This window comes from Lepidochelys kempii, chromosome 26 (assembly GCF_965140265.1).
Source record: "Lepidochelys kempii isolate rLepKem1 chromosome 26, rLepKem1.hap2, whole genome shotgun sequence".
NCBI classification, from domain to species: domain Eukaryota; kingdom Metazoa; phylum Chordata; order Testudines; family Cheloniidae; genus Lepidochelys; species Lepidochelys kempii.
In genome coordinates this window covers 9,580,074-9,599,254 of record NC_133281.1, presented here as the reverse complement: position 1 = coordinate 9,599,254, position 19,181 = coordinate 9,580,074, and the positions used below count along the sequence as shown (strand labels likewise).

Below are 19,181 nucleotides of genomic sequence, written 5' to 3'. Positions count from 1 at the left end.
TTTTTCCTAATATCCAACCTAAACCTCCGCCACTGCAACTTGAGACCATTACTCCTTGTCCTGTCCTCTTCTACCACTGAGAATAGTCTGGAACCATCCTCTCTGGAACCACCTCTCAGGTAGTTGAAAGCTATCAAATCCCCTCTCATTCTTCTCTTCTGTAGACTAAACAATCCCAGTTCCCTCAGCCTCTCCTCATAAGTCATGTGTTCCAGACCCCTAATCATTTTTGTTGCCCTTCGCTGGACTCTCTCCAGTTTCTCCACATCCTTCTTGTAGTGCGGGGCCCAAAACTGGACACAGTACTCCAGATGAGGCCTCACCAATGTCGAATAGAGGGGAACGATCACGTCCCTCAATCTGCTCGCTATGCCCCTACTTATGCGTCCCAAAATGCCATTGGCCTTCTTGGCAACAAGGGCACACTGCTGACTCATATCCAGCTTCTCGTCCACTGTCTCCCCTAGGTCCTTTTCCGCAGAACTGCTGCCTAGCCATTCGGTCCCTAGTCTGTAGCTGTGCAGTGGGTTCTTCCATCCTAAGTGCAGGACCCTGCACTTATCCTTATTGAACCTCATCAGATTTCTTTTGGCCCAATCCTCCAATTTGTCTAGGTCCCTCTGTATCCTATCCCTGCCCTTCAGCATATCAACCACTCCTCCCAGTTTAGTATCATCCGCAAATTTGCTGAGAGTGCAATCCACACCATCCTCCAGATCATTTATGAAGATATTGAACAAAACTGGCCCCAGGACCGACCCCTGGGGCACTCCACTTGACACTGGCTGCCAACTAGACATGGAGCCATTGATCACTACCCGTTGAGCCCGACAATCTAGCCAACTTTCTACCCACCTTATAGTGCATTCATCCAGCCCGTACTTCTTTAACTTGCTGACAAGAATACTATGGGAGACCGTGTCAAAAGCTTTGCTAAAGTCAAGAAACAATACATCCACTGCTTTCCCTTCATCCACAGAACCAGTAATCTCATCATAGAAGGCGATTAGATTAGTCAGGCATGACCTTCCCTTGGTGAATCCATGCTGACTGTTCCTGATCACTTTCCTCTCATGTAAGTGCTTCAGGATTGATTCCTTGAGGACCTGCTCCATGATTTTTCCAGGGACTGAGGTGAGGCTGACTGGCCTGTAGTTCCCAGGATCCTCCTTCTTCCCTTTTTTAGACATTGGCACTACATTAGCCTTTTTTTTGCTTCCTTAGCCTGGCCTGGGGCAGCATAGCTATTTGTCATCTCTTATCTTACTTATGGGTGAAGTCATCATCATCTAGCCCTTGGGTGGGCACAGAAGACAGCAAATTCTGTGTCAATTTGGCTGGATTCAGGCAATTTTAGCAATCAAGCCCCTTTTATATATACCCCACAATAAATCTGTGACTCTGTTGATTTGTAGATTCCTACATCAGGAAAAAGCTATAGGGCCGGTTTCTCAGCTGGTGCAAAATGGCAAAGCTGCACTGCACTGGTTCACACTAACGGAGGGTCTGACTGATAGACGCCATGTCATAGAAATAAGCAGACGTGTTCCAAAAAGGAATAGGAAAACTTCCTCTTTCCTTGTGGTCTCTTGTGCTGAAACCATCTTATCGAAGTGTATATATTTTTAAACGTGTCTTTAAGAATATAAGACAATTTTCAAAATGAGCGTAGAGGAGCTGCCCCAGAGGGGACAAAGTCTTTTTAATCCTGTCAGGATATCCCTGCTCTCTGCTTGTGCCTCTTGTAGGTTCTGTGTTCTATTTTATGTGCATGACTGCTCAACCGTGCTCCCAGCATGTGTCTCCAATAATTCATTATTGTCTAAATATAAAACTGAGCAGGGGGGAGGGAGGCGGAGGGAAGGGAGGTCTCATGGTGTTCCAGGCAAACAGCATTCCTAGCAATATATTGGGGTTAGAAGCAGTGGCTCGCTGAAAAGATTTATACTGTGCCATGGCTGTTGGGTGGCCTATGTGAAATGGATCTGTGACCTCAGGGCAGTTCCTTGGTGGACAGTTGTGTCTACGTAACATATGTCGGCAGTCATAGCAGAATGGGCAAAGACGAAATGAAATGGCAAAGGGATTGAGAATGAAGGATGCTGGTGAGCCATAGGGTGAGAAAACGCTACCTGTTGCACTTATTTAACCATTATTTTTTTTAGACAATTACAGGTCTCCTGGTCTATCCCTGCAGCATCTTTCACCTGCTCTTATAGTGAAATCAACAGTGTTTCACCAGGGATGCATTTGGCTAATGACATCTGAAAATGTTTGTTTACTTACGATCAGCTGAGGAGTTTACCACATTTGTACTCCAGTTGGACAACTGGGATCAATTCTTTGTTTCCCGTACTTAGCAACGGTTTATATTCAGGATAATTTGCTGAGTGAGCCATTACAATCCAGCAGTGTGTTTCTTTGTGGCTTTAATTCCATTTCTCTTCCATTATGCCTTTGAACAAACACAGGAATAAGTTATTACAGTTCTCACACAACTACACTTAAAAGGCAGCTCGATGAGTAATGTTTGCAAGGATCATGAGTAATGGCGTGCCAAGCCCCATAAAGGCAAATGGCAGTGCGAGCCGCCAGACAGGGCAACAAGTGCCAGCTAAGTTCCTCCTCCGCAGATTTGTCAAGTCTGAATCAGCAGACCCCGACACGCATCTTGCCCCTCGAGGGGCTCATTGGAGTTCTGCAGCTGTTTCTTCCATCAAAGAAAGTGTCTCTTGGAATTACTTACGCTGGCAACCGTTGGCTCTGCTTCAGCGTAGGATGGAAGCCTGTTTTATTGCCTGCTTTCTTAATGGCACTTTGCATAATATTACCGATAGGTTCTAGAGATTTGACTTATAGCTCCTGACTTTCAGAAGTGGCTTCCAGTTTGTTCTTGCATTTGCAAACAACAGCCTGTGTGGTTCTGTGCTCATGTTTCCAGACAACCTACTTTTCTGTAGTGCCTCTAATGTGTAACCTGTAGAGTCAGATATGCAAAAGAGCTCATGTCTCCCTTCCAAATACTGTGCCAGTCTGACTCCACTTAACTTCCGTGACTGGATTGCATTCCAGATTTCTAATGTTCACATCACTTGAAATGAGTAGATTAAAGGCCCATTTAAGTCAATCGGAGAAGTTTGTCGACTGATTTCTACAAGCTTTAGATCTTTGCATTTAGCATTTGTTGAGGTTCAAGGAATGTGTAATGGGATCACTAAATGTTTGCTTTAGTCTCCTGTGTTACAAATGGTGGACAAAATCTTAAAGCCAAGAGGAAGGGGAGTCCTATTCTTCCTACCTTGGACCATCCAGTGCCATTGGGGGAAATCCCATGCAGCGTGGCTAATAAAAATGTACTCAAAAGGCTATTACTTTCAAAGGACTGGCTGTTACATGGACTATTATTTTCAGTGTTGTTGCTTCAAGGATGTACACCAGACCTCAAGGTAAGAAGCAAAGCACATCAAATGGATGGCAAGTATCCATCTGTGGGTGTTTTAAAAGATTATGAGAACATTACTCAAGCAAAAATTATTTCAGCAAGAGCAAAGGTTTCCTCTGAGCTTAGAAAAATGCATTAATGAAATGTACACGATTGTTTTAGATGCCCCGCATATTGGGATTTTGCAAGTAGTATCACAAACTGAAACCCAGATTGTCCTGAGCTTGTGGGTATGTCATATAAGAATAACATTTACAATTCTATTCAAAGCATTCATTCAAGAGCATTTCACAGATATAACTGCTATAATTTTTCCTAGCATGATCATTAGTGTCACCACTTGAAATAATAAGACCACCCACTGAAAACTCTAGCTCATGGTGTCCATGAATTCAAAACAGTCAGTTCAATCTTTTTTCAGCGCAAAAGAAATATGAAATATCTTACTATTTTCTGCTGTTCTGTAAGGATTTTTTGACCACAACCTGATATCCTGAAATGATGTCAATTGAGAGCTTGCGGCAAACAGGTGTCATTTCTAAATATGTGCAAGACCTGCAAGTTTGTCCTAAGTACTGTATATTGGCCGTATCAACTGCCCTCTCTGTTACAGTCTGTTTTTCAAGTTCTGGATCTATTTATTTTAAACCCCGATTTCTCAAACTCTATGAAATAATTATCATTCCCTCTATCCTAAATCATGTGATTAATTGCATTGAGTAAGAATAACTTCATGTTATATTAGTGTTTTTCCCCTTTTTTGACCTGAGCAGCTAGTGAAAGTTAAGGGCCTTGGAGATTTTCCTGTTGGGAGTAGAAATTGATGGAGTTTGGTATCTTCTTCGATGCAGTCTTGTGTGTTTATAAGAAATGTACAAAGTCCTGTGTCTTGGAGTGTAGAAGGAATCAAGAATAAAAGAAGCAGGAAGAATGTGTGTGGTGGTTATTAAGTAAAAAAGCTCTTGATGAAGTAAAATCTTTCTTCAGTGACCATCAAAGGAACCATCAAAATTTGGTTTTCTGTGTTAGATGTTTGTAAAAGGTCAAGCACAATTACAGTAACTTCTTGATTATTCCAACTGCATGTGTCTCGAGAGTCTGTGAATTTCTGACTCAGCCCTGAAAGAAACATACTAAGAAAAAAAGAATGGCCATACTGGGTCAGATCAGTGGTCCAACTAGTCCAGCATCTTGGCTGCTGATAGTGGCTGGTGCCAGATGCATCGGAGGGAATGAACAGAACTGGGTAATTGTCAAGTGATCCATCCCCTGTTGTCCAGTCCCAGCTTCTAGCAGCCATGGGTCTTGGGACACCCAGAGCATGGGGTTGTGTCCCTGACTACTTTTGCTAATCGCCATTGATGGCTCTATCCTCCATGAACTCACTTAATTCCTTTTTTTTTAACCCAGTTATACTTTTGGTGTTCACAACATCCCCTGGCAATGAGTTCCACGGGTTGACTGTTGGGTGAAGTACACAATGTTTGTGTTAAACCTTCTGCCTATTCATTTTATGAGATGACCCCTGGTTCTTGTTTTATGTGACAGGGTAAATAACACTTTCCTATTCACTTGCTCCGCGCGATTCATGATCTTATAGACTTCTGTCATATCCCCTCCTTAGTCGTCTCTTTCCCAAGCTGAATACTCCCAATCTTTTTAATCTCTCTTCGTCAGGAAGCTGTTCCATTCCCCTCGTCATTACTGTTACGCTCCTCTGTACTTTTTCCAGATCTAACGTATCTTTTTTTGAGATGGGGCAACGAGAACAGCACACACAGGCGTGGGTGTACCATGGATTCACAGAGTGGCATAATGATATTTTTGGTCTTATCTCTCCCTTTCCTAATGGTTCCCAACATTCTGTTTGCTTTTGTGACTGCAGCTGCATATTGAGCAGATGTTTTCAGAGAAACATCCACAATGACTCCCAGATCTCTCTCTTGACTGGTAACAGCTCATTTAGATCTCATCATTTTGTATGTATAGTTGGGATTATGTTTTCCAGTGTGCATTACTGTGCACTTATCAACATTGAATTTCATTTGCCATTTTGTTGCCCAGTCACCCAGATTGTGAGATCGCTTTGTAACTGTTTGCAGTCTGCTTTGGAGTTACTTATTTTGAGTAACTTTGTATCATCTGCAAACTTTGCCACCTCGCTTTGTTGACTCCTTTTTCCAGATCATTCATTAATGTGTGGAACAGCACTGGTCCCAGTAGAGATCCTTTGGGGAATCCCCTATTTACATATTTCCACTGACAAAACTGACCGTTTATTCCTACCTTTTGTTTCCAATCTTTTAAACAGTTACTGATCCATGAGAACACCTTTCCTCTTATCCCATAACTTCTCATTTTTCTTAAGAGCCTTTGTTGAGGGACTTTGTCCAAGGCTTTTTGAAAGTCCAAGTACATTATATCCATAGATCATCCTTGTTCACGTGTTTGTTGACCCCTGTCAAAGTGTTCTAATAGATTGGTGATGCATGAGTTCCCTTTACAAAAGCCACATAGACCCTACCCCAACAAATCATGTTTATCAGTGTGTCTGATAAATGAGTTCTTTACTATAGTGTCAACCAATTTTCGTAGTACTGAAGTTAGGCCTACTGGCCTGTAGTTGTTAGGATTGCCCCTGGCACAGGCCAGAGAACTTCCCCAAAATAATTCCTATGGCAGGTGTTTTTTAAAAAAATCAATGTCACATTAACTATCCTTCAGTCATCTGGTACAGAGGTTGCTTTAATGATAGGTTACGGACCACAGTAGTAAGTTCTGCAATTTTATATTTGAGTTCCTTCAGAACTATTTGGTGAATATCATCTGGTCTTTGTGACTTATTACTGTTTAATGTGCCAATTTGTTCCAAAACCACCTCTGTTGACACCTCTGTCTGGGACAGTTCCTCAGATTTGTCACCTAAAAAGAATGGCTCAGTGTGAAAATCTCCCTCACATCTTTTGCAGTGAAGACAGAAGCAAAGAATTCATTTAGCTTCTCGACAGTGGCCTTGTCTTCATTGAGTGCCCCTTTGGTACCTTGGTTGTCTTGTGACCCCTGTGATTGGGAGCAGCTTCCTGCTTCTGATGCACTTAAAAAAAACCCGCTGTTCGTTTTTGTGTCTCCAAATTGGGGAGGGGGGCATGTTCTGCCCATATTTGTGTGGGTTTTAGAGCCATCCGATTCAATTTAATGCACAGTGCTGTCTCTGCTACAGATAGTTCGGATAGGATAGTTCAACAAAACTTTTTAAAAAGATCTCATTCTCTGTTCTATGGGTGAGATTCTGTTCTGCATGCCTTAGCTAGTGCTGTACATAGGAAGGCCAAATCTGGCTTCACTTTAGTCTCACAAGGAGCACTATCAATTTATGTAGGATTTACTTGCGTGAGTAAGATGCACTGGAGTCTTTCATTCAAACTTTAGAAAATAAGTTTAATTGAAGAAATGGTTAACCACCCACTAGATTTTATTTTCACTTCAAATACTACACCGCGTATGTGTAATCTTGTTAAAATGTATAGGTTAATCGCATGTCTTGCTCTGTGTATATATTTTAAAAGTTGGATGATAAAACAGGTTCCGTCATCTGAAAGTGACAATAGATCTTGTTGGAGACAAATTTATAGCTATTACATTTTTGTGCTTGTGTCAGCTAACCTTGGCAGGAAAAAATCCTATTTGCTATTGGGATGAAACTTGTTAATCTTTTTTTTTTTTTCCCCTTTGATGCCTCCTTTCCCCCCCCTCCCCCCCCTTGCTGTTGAAACCTTGTCTTAGACCTTGTCTCTGCTTTTATTCATGGCAGCGAGAATATCTTGTGGGTTGAAATTTCCTCAAGGACCAAGGTGTAATATTTCACCCTTTCTTTTTTCCTTTTTAGGTTTCAGAAAGTAAAGCCTTTATACATGGAGAGGCTTATTAAGATAGCCGTGTATTACACTTTCTCTTGGTGGAACAGCTCACTTTCTAACAACACAAGCAAAGTCAAGTGTGCTTCATATAAATATGAACGCTTCCACTTAGAGAAATTTTCACGTTATTCTACAAAATACTTTTGCCTCTTCTTCATTTTCATTCAAGAATATCCAAGTCTTGAAAGCCTTAGAATCTTAAAATATATTAAATGCGTTAAGTAAGCTTTCCATCATCACACATGAATCAGGGCAATTAGTAGAGCTGGTCAAAATTTTGCTGATGGACACTTCACCATTGGAAAATGCTGTTTTGTTGAACTCAAAACTTTTGCTTGGGGATGTTAATTTTGATGAAATTTCATTAAAAAAGTCAAAATGAAGCATTTTCAAGATGTTTGCACATCTCCAAAACTTACTATTTGATTTTTGATTTTGAAATTTTATATTGTAAGTTATAATGTGAAATTCATTTAGTTTTTGATCATTTAAAACATTTTGATTTTATCGAAACCAAACTTTCAATTGACCTGAAGCAATTTTTTTTCTTGAAAACTTCATTCCACAGGAAATTTCTAAATTATTTAGAATGAAAACAAATTTTGAAATCATGGTATTTCCCACCAAATGGGAACTGATTCTTCTTTGAGTGCTTGCATATTCCCATTATGCTGAAGGTGTGTGGGCATCCCCTTGTCAGTTCTGGACAATCCTTGCACCTTTAGGAGTCAGGTGTAACCATCAGTTCCATTAAGGGACATGTGGCGGTCATCTCACTGTTCCACTCTGGCATAGATGGTAAGACTGTTTTCGCTTATTTTATTGTGACCAGATACTTGGAAGGTCCGGATAGATTGTTCCTGACTGTCAGTGACTCAGCTCCTTCTTGGGATTTGAATTTAGCATTGTCTGCTCTGATTAACCCTCCTTTCAAGCCTTTGCCTGTTGGCAATGTATCTTTCTTTGTGGCCCTCACCTCTTCTAGGAGGGTGTGAGAACTGCATTGTGCCACGCACAGTTTTATCCAAGGACAAAGTTTAGCTTAGACTACACCCTAAGTGCCTCTTGAAAGTGATACCTTATTTCTACCTGATTCCATCTCTATATGTGCCAGTTTCCTTCCAAAAGCTACATACTCACAAGGGTGAGGCTCCACACCCTGGACATTTTTCAAGCTCCTGCTTTTTACCTTAATAGGACAAAATCTTTTTGGGTTTCTTCCCAGCTGTTTCTTGTGCTGAGCATCTGAGCGGTCAACTAGTTACACGTCAGACTCTCCAAATGGATTGCCATCTGCATCACAATGTGTTGTGCTGTCAAAGGGGGAACGTCTCCCAACCACACTGCATCCCCCCTCAGCAACATGTGTTGGCATACATCCCGATTATGGACATCTGCAAGGTGGCGATGTCGTCTTCTATTCATGCTTGCACTAGATATTACACGCTGTCTGCTGCAGCGAGGGAAGATGCAAGCATAGGGAAAGCAGTCCTATATTCCTCTTCAGTCTCCAAGTCCCACTGACTGGGATAAGCACCTGGGAGTCACCTATGGTTTAATGGACAGATGCACTCGAAGAATCAAAAATGGTTACTCACCTTTTTGTAACTGACTGTTGAAGATGTGTTGCCTGTGTCTATTACACCCTCCTTCCCTGACACATTGGAGTATATCACTATCTTCCAGTGAGAAGGAACTGAAGGAGAGGTGGGGCAATTCTTTGCTTTATACCCTCACTTCAGAGCATGAGGAGCTTAGCTGTGAGTGGGGTGGCCCCTTTGGGTACTGCTGGGAAAGTCTCTCCAGTTCCAGTACTAATATGCCTACCTGTAATGGACATAATCAACAGTTTATGAGACAGTGAGTAACCTTTTTGGCACAGCTCTAGGAAGAAGTATTTCATTGATTTTACAGATGGGTAAATCAAGGCACAATGAAACTAAATGATCTGGCTGAGGTTAAAAAGTGTTTTGAAAGCAGAAATAGAACCCAGGAACTCCCTGTTCTGTGCTTTCATCCCTAGACATGCTTCCTTAAATATTAATTCATCCCTTTTCAAATATTCATAATGTTTATTATGTTCAGATAAGAAACTGTTGTTGAAATTCATTCCTGCTCCCTTGAAGCCCACTTCTTCAGCAATGAACTCCTCATTCTGAATTTTTAACACAGTCTCAGAACCTCAGGTCTATGGAGTTAGGAGATTTAGCTCTCTTGGCCAATCCTGACCAATACCTTCATTCGGGGTAGCACCATAGTAAAATGTAGTAACCTCAGGTACTCAGTGTCTCCTCTCATTCAAAGAGACTGCCTCCCACCGTGCAATATTCCACAAATGCTGGGTTGGGAATGATTCAGAGGAAGAGCCTTGCCAACTGAACCTCCCCCTGCCCCATTTCCATGTTTCTCAGTGGTCTCTCATCCAAGAACTCATCAGGCACAAGCTTGCTTAACTTATGAGAACAGACAATATCACAGCCTGAGGTATGTGGCCACAGGCCCCATTCATTTCTCATAATTCCTTCCAGTTAAAAGCAGACAGCCTCCACCAGAAATTCCCCCCCTCCCCTGCCACTAATATCCCTGAACAAGACCACTGGATAATTCCAGTTTCCTGCATCCAGTCTTGACAAATTCTCTTTTTACACAGACGGATCATGCCAGGACCCCCAGTCTATTTTCAAGGCAGAGAAGTCCTTTATATTGGAATACGTAACTTTATTGGAATACATAATAAATTCAGAATCCATGACCTCCGGAATCGTCTCTTAATGAATGTCAAGATAACTGAGGCCTGTCTGGCACACAGAGGAGTCTAAGAAGTCTGTGGGATCTCTGAAGGACAATTCCCTTCCTTTTTCCTGGGTATAAATGCATTTTAAAGATTGAGGTGTTTGCTTCAAAGGCATTTAGCTTCAGGTGAGATAGCGTCAGGCAAACATCCTATTCTATATGAATCATTTGGGGTTACTACTAATAATTTTCGCAGTCAAACAGCGTATCCATGTCTCCTTCAATCTGCTCACATTTAGGTACCTGTTCATCCAAAAATGCCCCGCACTGTTGAGTCTCATTAATTCCACCATTTTTACACAAAAGCCGGGCTGCTTGCACTATAACTCATGAGATCCATAAAGTCAAATGGCAGATTTACACAAGCAGGCAGCTGTCTATGTGCAGAATTATAAGCCATGGAAGAAATATGCAGATGTCAAATACAACCATGCAGTTTTCTCTTTGCAAATCTACTCTAAGAATTGACATATAATAATTATCAGTGGGGGGATCTGAAGCAAAATAATGTTCAGAGAAGGCACGGATTCCATACAGCCCTTCGTAGTTCTTCCTGTCTGGCAAGAAGGGTGTTTCTTACAAGAAATCGGTGTTTATACAATGCAATTTCATAGAATCATAGAATATCAGGGTTGGAAGGGACCTCAGGAGGTCATCTAGTCCAACCCCCTGCTCAAAGCAGGACCAATCCCCAACAAAATCATCCCAGCCAGGGCTTTGCCAAGCCTGACCTTAAAAACCTCTAAGGAAGGAGATTCCACCACCTCCCTAGGTATCTTCCATCCTTCACCCTACGGGATAAGAGAAGTTTTAAAGGACTAGGACTATTAATCTTTCCCAAAGTTTTTTGGGGATGAGAATGTAGAGACCAGTGCCTTCCTTCAGTCCTTTGAGAAGCAAGCTCTTGATGACCTATGCTCGATACCCAAGTCCAAGAATATTTGAACAGCATGCAGGTATGTCCACATGAACACACAGTACATAAATATTCATTTTTATAACCAAGATCTCGGATCAGGCAATTAAATACCAAGGATTGAACTTTCAAAACTCTGCAAGTCAGCTGAATGTATGACATGCACAACCACTTTCACAAACTAGGTCAGTGAGCATGTAGCTCGGAATAGTTGACATTTTCCATGGTTAACATGTAGGTGTGCAGACTCAACAGGCCTTGTGTTATTGGGTTCAGAGCCCCTTGACTGACTCTGGAGATGAATTTGTCCCGAATTAGAGAGTATAAATAAGTGGGCAGGGCTGGGGGTTTACTAAGTGCACCAGTGCCTTCTTCAACCTCAACACAATCAAGCAGATTTAAAAGCTAAATGTACTGTAATTATATTTGTGTCTACTTGGGCATGCACACGTTGTGTGCAAAATCTTACATGTGTTTAGATTTTGGGCTAGGCACTTGCTCTCTTTTAAGTGTTGGGGAATACACTTCTGCACAAGAAGATTGCAAGCTGCTTGTTCACTGCACACCCTTGGCTACCGATGTTTCCACTGTCAGCTTAGGTCTGTATAGATCATAACCTTAATTTCTGAAGACTCCGATGGTTTGTACTGCAGTTCATAACCTTCTGTTGGAGTGCTGTCTTACTGAGACTGTCTCTTGATTGCCCCAGCTTTTCTGTCTGGTTGGTTTTACCATTGTATGTTTGTTTTTGTTTTTCAAAAAAGTGCTCCAGGTGGTTGGAGATATGTTTTGGTTTCCTCTTTTGGGATAATGCTGTTCCAAAGATTTTAGAGCACCTGTTGGATACAGGTTTCAGAGTAGCAGCCGTGTTAGTCTGTATTCGCAAAAAGAAAAGGAGTACTTGTGGCACCTTAGAAACTAACCAATTTATTTGAGCATAAGCTTTCGTGAGCTACAGCTCACTTCATCGGATGCATGTTTGATACAGATGTTTGTGTACAGCTCTGACTGCCCCACAAGCGAAGTGAGAAAAAGGAAAAAGCATATTTGTTTTCTACCTACTGAAAATGCAAAGGGAAAGCACTGCACCCTGTTTCTCTCATACGCTGAAAGACACACACGCTGAATTCCATGTATTCAATATATTCTGAGACCAGCATTCTGTGCCTTCCAGATAATTCCTGAGTCTGGCAACAGCAAATGGTGATTTCTTGTCTTGCTTTTTTCTTGACTTTGTGTTCCTGAAATCATAATTACTACAATCTTCAGCAAATTTGTGCTTTAAATGAAATGTTCAGTACCTTTATAAACTCACAAGGAAAATGTTTCCAAGTTCATAAATAGTGCTGTCTACATCTCTAGGCACTTTGCATTCTAAGTAGAATAGGATGTGGCTTCTAGAATGAGAATAGGCTCTGTGTTTTGCATCAGCATTAACACAGTTTGAGAATCTTTCACCATTTCTAACAAATTATATTAGGATGTGCATGCTTAGATACAGGTGGGAAGGCATGTTTGAATGTGCATGTTAGATGATCTGTCATATTGGCATGATAGTTTAAGTACTGTAAGCAGGTGACATTTTGACCCTGCTCCTAATATTTCACACAGACTGAATATGGTCCAAATTTACCTCCCTCCAGGAATTTTCTTTATAGTTAGTTTGGTTGGCAAAAAACACAAACCTGAGCCTGATCTTCCTCCTAAAGAACCACCTCAGCCTCTATCCTTAATTCCATCTGCCTTAGAGTTTTTGCCTCTCCACCTTTTGCTAGTAAGGCCCACCTGATCTCGCTGCCAATGTGAGTCCAAAGAATGTCTCTACCTTGTCGTGCAGAGTATGGAACCTGACATGTCAAATCAACAATAAATAAGAAACGTGTAGAGGGTGGGTATGTAATCTTTTTATTAAACCAACAAACCTCTTGGGACTCAAAGAGGTCCCTCCTTTTAGTGTTGCTGAAGAAGAGAAACAATAAAAGATGAGGACATAGGTTAGTTGGTGATGGGGGAAACCTCAGAAGATCACGGTCTCTGAGGTAGGGAAATGCTATTATCTGCATTTGACAGATGGGGAACTGAGGCACGGAGAGGCTAAGTGACTTGCCCAAGGTCACACAGGAAGTCTTTAGCAGAGTAGCAAATTCAACCAGGGTCTCCTAGGCTGGCACCTGAGCCCACTGGGGGCTCATTCTTTGTCAGCATTAAATTCATGCTCAGGAAGAATTTAGAAGGAAACAATAGGCAGCTTGCTGCACTGATTCACTGTTCATTTGCAATCCGTCCTGAAAATAGCTCCATTGCTGTCCTGGCATAATGAATAAAAAGTCAGTTGATGAATTGCACTGGTGGAAAAAAAATATTAAAAGTTCCATGTCGCACCGCTGTTGCTGGGGATGCACTCGCAGCTCTGGGAATTGAATACTACGCAGCTAGGTTATCGAGTGATTTCCATATATTATCCTGGAACCTCCAGGGGCTTTGCATGAGAGGCAGGCAAGCAAATAACAATTGCGGGGTAAAAAAAACCCAGACATGGATGATTCCACTAGATTGTTAAGATCGCCACTCTGTTTATTAAATGCTTTAAAAGACTGTTGCAGGAACCAGGTACTGAATTAAACTGACAGCAGCAACAAAATTTCCAAATCTGGCTGTTAACTCCCCAGTCTTATTTCATCCATCTGTGCCTAGATAATAAATTCCTTCTCACCGCAAAGTGTAGACACCTCTGTGACCTCTTACCCACTACATATATTTTAATTCTATTAGCAAGTGACACACAATCTTCTGCTTTATCATTGAGATGTAGTAGTTATTTGGATGAGGAATAATAATAATGCCATCTCCAGAGAACCAGGACACTGAGAGTGGAGTAGATGGAGTTTTGTAGTTGCTTGTACATATTTATGAAAGCTATCTTATTATTTTTTTTATCGGTGATGGATACAATCTGTGTTGACTCCTAACTAGATTAAATGCAATACTGTGGATATTCTGCATGGATGCATTGCATAGTCTGGTAGATTGTGAGCAGGCTGAAACATAAAGTAATAAACTCCTGAACAACACAGTTTGGCTTGTTAGTGTCAGACTCCACTCCGTCCACGACAAGGAGAAGATAACAAATAAATGCTGACAGGTGTGTAATAAAAGTACTGCATTATGGTTTTGATTCTTCACTCGCTCCTGGGGAAGTTTTGCCAGACCGAGGATCTCCAGATATTTTGAACAAGGGCAAACCGCGTTAAAGTTAGAAGTGGATTGAAGAAGAATAGGTGAATGGTAGTATAGATGTGAGGCTGGATTTCATGTTTTGGATACCCCTGGCTTTTTAATAATAAAGTAATATTGACATTGATACTTGGGAGACACTTGCCCAGGATCACTGAAAACAGAGCGAAGTCCTACGTGATGGTCCCCTGCATTTTGAACTTGCTCGCCGACAAGCCAAAGAGGACAAGAGGCGCAGGAGGAAGGAGCGGCTGGTCTCCAGTCATGGTAAACAGCCTCCTGCTGAGCCTGAAAACATCTGCCCTCATTGTAATAGAACTCATGGTTCAAGGACTGGCCTTATTAGCCACCTGAGGACCCATAACTCCCATGGAAGATGATCATACTCGGTAATGAGTGATCACCCATCATCATCACCCCTGGCATAAAAGAGCATACAATCCTGTATTCCCATATCCCTCCTATGTTTTCAGAGGGACTACCTGTTTTTTTTTTTAAGTAATATTATTTGAATTATAGTAGCTCTTAGGGGCTCCAGCTAACATCTGGGTCCCTTTGTGCTAGGCACTGTACATGCACTTGAGATGTGTCTACACTGCAATTGGGGTGTGTGATTGCAGCAGCGCATGTAGACGTACCCAAGCTAGCTTTGGTCTAGCTGGAGTGGGTACTGAAACAGTGAAGCTGCACCAGCACGGGCTTCATCATTGGCTACTCTCCTGAGTAATTACCCAGATCAAAGCTAGGGTATGTCTACAGATGCTGCAGTCTCACCTTCAACTGCAGAATAGACCTACCCTAAGTAGGAGACTATTCCTGCAAGGAAGAACACACAACTGAAGAGGCAAAAAGGTGGGAGAAAGGGAAGTGTCATTTTGTGGACTGAGCACTGTACTGGAGCTCAGGAGATGTGGTTACTATTCCTGATTCTCGCACTGACGTTGGGTCAGTCTCTGTTTCTTCTCCCAGCCATTGCTTCTCTTTGCTGTTTAGACTGTGTGCTCTTTGGAGCAGGGACTCTCTCTCATTACGAATGCACGCGTGCATTGACAAGCACGATAGGGCCGTAATCTCGGCTGGAGAATAGAAGTACTACTGCATTAGGACTAATAAATAATGTGTTATCATTGTATTAGATGCTGTTAGAAGCACACAGTAAGAACAGATTTCAGAGTAACAGCCGTGTTAGTCTGTATTCACAAAAAGAAAAGGAGTACTCAAATAAATGCTCAAATAAATTGGTTAGTCTCTAAGGTGCCACAAATACTCCTTTTCTTTTTACAGTAAGAACAGTCTTTGTTCCACAGAGATAGAATGTAAATTGACTAGACAAAAGTTGGGAGAAAGAAAGCATTGTTTTTCAGTCCTTTATTTCTCCCTTGTTTGTTTTTATTTTAAAATAGTTGTTTGGTACCCTGAGTCGACGGGCAGGGTCACCTAATGGAATTATTGTTCTGTCAGTCGCCTCACTCTGGGGCAACATACACTAGCAAGACACACGTGCCTCTTCATGCAAAACAGGCCTCCAGGCATCATTATTTCATTACAGAGAATTAATGTTACTCTGTTTTACAAGCTGGATTTTAATGCAGTCTGGCAGATTGTGCTTGTATTTCTCCGCTAAATGCACATCCCGTTATGGCTGTCCTACCGCAGATCTAACGATATTCTAGGAAAGGCTGTTCCTTAGGATGCTGATGTGGGAGATGGGCTACGTCATTTAAAGTGGATATACATGGACCATAATGGTGTATCCTACTTAGCTGCTCTTTCCCTAATTATGTCCCCAAGTCAAAGGTTGACCATTTTTCTACCACTGCTACTGAGAGTGAAAAATTCAAAATTACTTTCTACTCCAGAGGTTTTGAAGAGGGATTTTTTTTCTTCAAAAGGGTTTTGTTTTCCCCCCGTTTGCCCTTTTTTAACATTTTTGCTCCCCTGGGAAACAGGGGTGAGGGTGGGGTCAGCGAAAGAAGGAAAACTGCAAACAGGAAACATGAAAAATGAAAGCTGTGAATTCTTTGCATATTTTTTTACTATTTTTCCCCTTCGATCTAGTGTATTTCCTCATTCTTTGGATCTCTGCAAGCTGTAAGCAGAGCTGGCCTGAGGACAATTCCATTTTGCAACAACTTTTGGGGTCTTAAAATTCGTCCGGTTTCAGAGTAGCAGCCGTGTTAGTCTGTATCCGCAAAAAGAAAAGGAGGACTTGCGGCACTTTAGAGACTAACACGTTTATTTGCGCATAAGCTTTCGTGAGCTACAGCTCACTTCATCGGATGTATTCAGTGGAAAATACAGTGGGGAGATTTATATACACAGAGAACATGAAACAATGGGTGTTACCATACACGCTGTAAGGAGAGTGATAACTTAAGATGAGCTATTACCAGCAGGAGAGCGGGGGAGGGGAGGGAGAAAACGTTTTGTAGTGATGATCAAGGTGGGCCATTTCCAGCAGTTGACAAGAATGTCTGAGGAACAGTGTGTGTGGGGGAATAAACGTGAGGAAATAGTTTTACTTTGTGTAATGACACATCCACTCCCAGTCTTTATTCAAGCCCAAGTTAATTGTATCCAGTTTGCAAATTAATTCCAATTCAGCAGTCTCCCGTTGGAGTCTGGTTTTGAAGTCTTTTTGTTGAAGAATTGCCACCTTTAGGTTTGTAATCGAGTGACCACAGAGATTGAAGTGTTCTCCGACTGGTTTTTGAATATTATAATTCTTGACGTCTGATTTGTGTCCATTTATTCTTTTATGTAGAGACTGTCCAGTTTGGCCAATGTAAATGACAGAGGGGCATTGCTGGATGGGAACAAAAAACTGTCGAAATGTTTTCATGAAACACAATTTTGTTGAAAAGTCAAGTTTTCAATCCAAGTTTCTCTCTTTCTGGTCAGAAGTGACCATCCTCGAAATCCCTGGCTCTACTTCCTGGTCAAGTCTCTGGCTCACCCATTGGCTCTGGGATTCGACTTCTGATCACTGGCTCTGACCCTCAGCTCTGTTCCCAACTACGCTCCCGGGTGTCCCTTGGCCTTGATCCGAGACTCTAGCTCGGCTCTCCTCTAACCTCCAGGTCTGCCTACCCCGAGAGCTCTGACCATTAGGCATGACTGCCCAAGTTCTGGTCGTGTCTCTGAGAGAAATAGGCTTCCAAGGGAGGTTGTAGAATCCCCGTCATTGGAGGTTTTTGAGAACAGATTGGACAGACAGCTGTCTGGGATGATCTATGTTTATTTGATCCTGCCACAGTGCTGGGAGCTGGACTTCTTGAGGTCCCTTCTTGCCCTACGTTTTTATGATTTTATGAAAATCTTGAGGCATTTCAGAGCCTATGGGTGAGGCTTTCAAAGGAGCCTAAGAAAATTAGGGCTTGTCGATGCTACAGAGCCTTTGCTGCTATAGCTATGCCGGCAAAGCCCTCTGGTAGAGATGGAGTGGATGCCAGCAAAAGGAGTTCTGTTGAGATAACTATACACCTCCCTATACAACATTAGCTTGTATATAATGTTGTATTATATTACATACTATACTATTATATTACATGTGCTGTCAAAAGCGCTTTGCAGAGGATAGTTGTCTACGCTGAGTGTGTGGCTGGCATAAGTATGTCGGCAAGTGGGTGTAAGTTTTTAAATTTTTTTTTCCACGCTCCAAGCCAACACAACAATGCCAGTAAAACTGTGAAATGTAGACCAAGCGTGGCTTACTTAGAGTCCTTTTCAAATCCCAGCAGAAGTCTCGGTGAAAGTCAATGGGACTTTTGGAAAATTTCTCGCCTTTGGGCGAGGCTTTCAAAGACTCAAAGTGGGGAGTCAGGCACCAGATGCCCTTTAACTTTCAATGGGAATCAGGTACCAAAATTGCCCTTTGTGCTTTCAGTAACTTCCCCCTTTACGTTGAGCAGCCTGGCTGTGCTTACTAAATCTGATGAGCTTTTTCCCCATGAATATAAGTGAATTAGTCCAACCCCCTATTAGTGTAGGAAAATCTCTCATCTTTTCAACCTTGTAAGAGGCTAGCTGAGTCCCACTTTACACCTGGTGCAAGGAGGTTTTGGTTAAAACCCTGTTTTAGGCCACTGGAAACCACCTCTTTGCTGCTGGGAGAGACGTCAGAGGAGAATCACCACCTGTGACTCTGCAGCTCAGCAATCAAATAGTTTAATCATAGAATCATAGAATATCAGGGTTGGAAGGGACCTCAGGAGGTCATCTAGTCCAACCCCCTGCTCAAAGCAGGACCAATCCCCAATTTTTGCCCCAGATCCCTAAATGGCCCCCTCAAGGATTGAACTTACAACCCTGGGTTTAGCAGGCCAATGCTCAAACCACTGAGCTATCCCTCCCCCTATTGAACTCACAACTCTGGGTTTAGCAGGCCAATGCTCAAACCACTGAGCTATCCCTCCCACCATTGGCAACCAGAAACTGGTTCCTTTGAAGGTGCTGAATATAAACTAGCAGCAGGGAGAGGGCAGGAGTAGCGAGACAGAGGAGTTCTCATTTTCATTGTCGGCACTTCGGCTAAGAGAAGCCTTTTTTCATTATGAACGCTCGTTAAGGTTGGGATAGAAACTCTACTGTGCCGTCTGAGCCTATCACTTGTTTTTATTTGGCTCCTTGGCAAATGCTCTTCAATAGCAGAAAACAGGCTTCATGTTTTCTTCCCTTTGTTAAAACACATGTCATGTAAAAAAAAAAATGTTATAAGGAGAATTTGTGTCAGAAAAAACTTAGAAGTCCTAGTGTTTGGAAAGTAGTTGAAGATGGGATTATTTTTTATTTCCAGCATGACCGAGATAAAAGAGCACGAAGTCTCAGCAGGTCAAGTGGAAAAAAGGAACACCAGCAACAAACTCTACCAAGGAGATCT

General features: G+C 42.0%; 1 long non-coding RNA gene across 1 annotated transcript in view; it reads left to right on the top strand.

Moving 5' to 3' along the window:
• The first annotated feature begins 2,058 nt into the window (after positions 1–2,058).
• The window catches only part of LOC140903608 (uncharacterized), a 111,979-nt gene continuing 94,856 nt past the window's right edge, over positions 2,059–19,181 (top strand). The window contains exon 1 of the long non-coding RNA XR_012156307.1: positions 2,059–2,117. This is a non-coding gene — a long non-coding RNA (uncharacterized lncRNA). The remainder of the gene's footprint in view (positions 2,118–19,181) is intronic.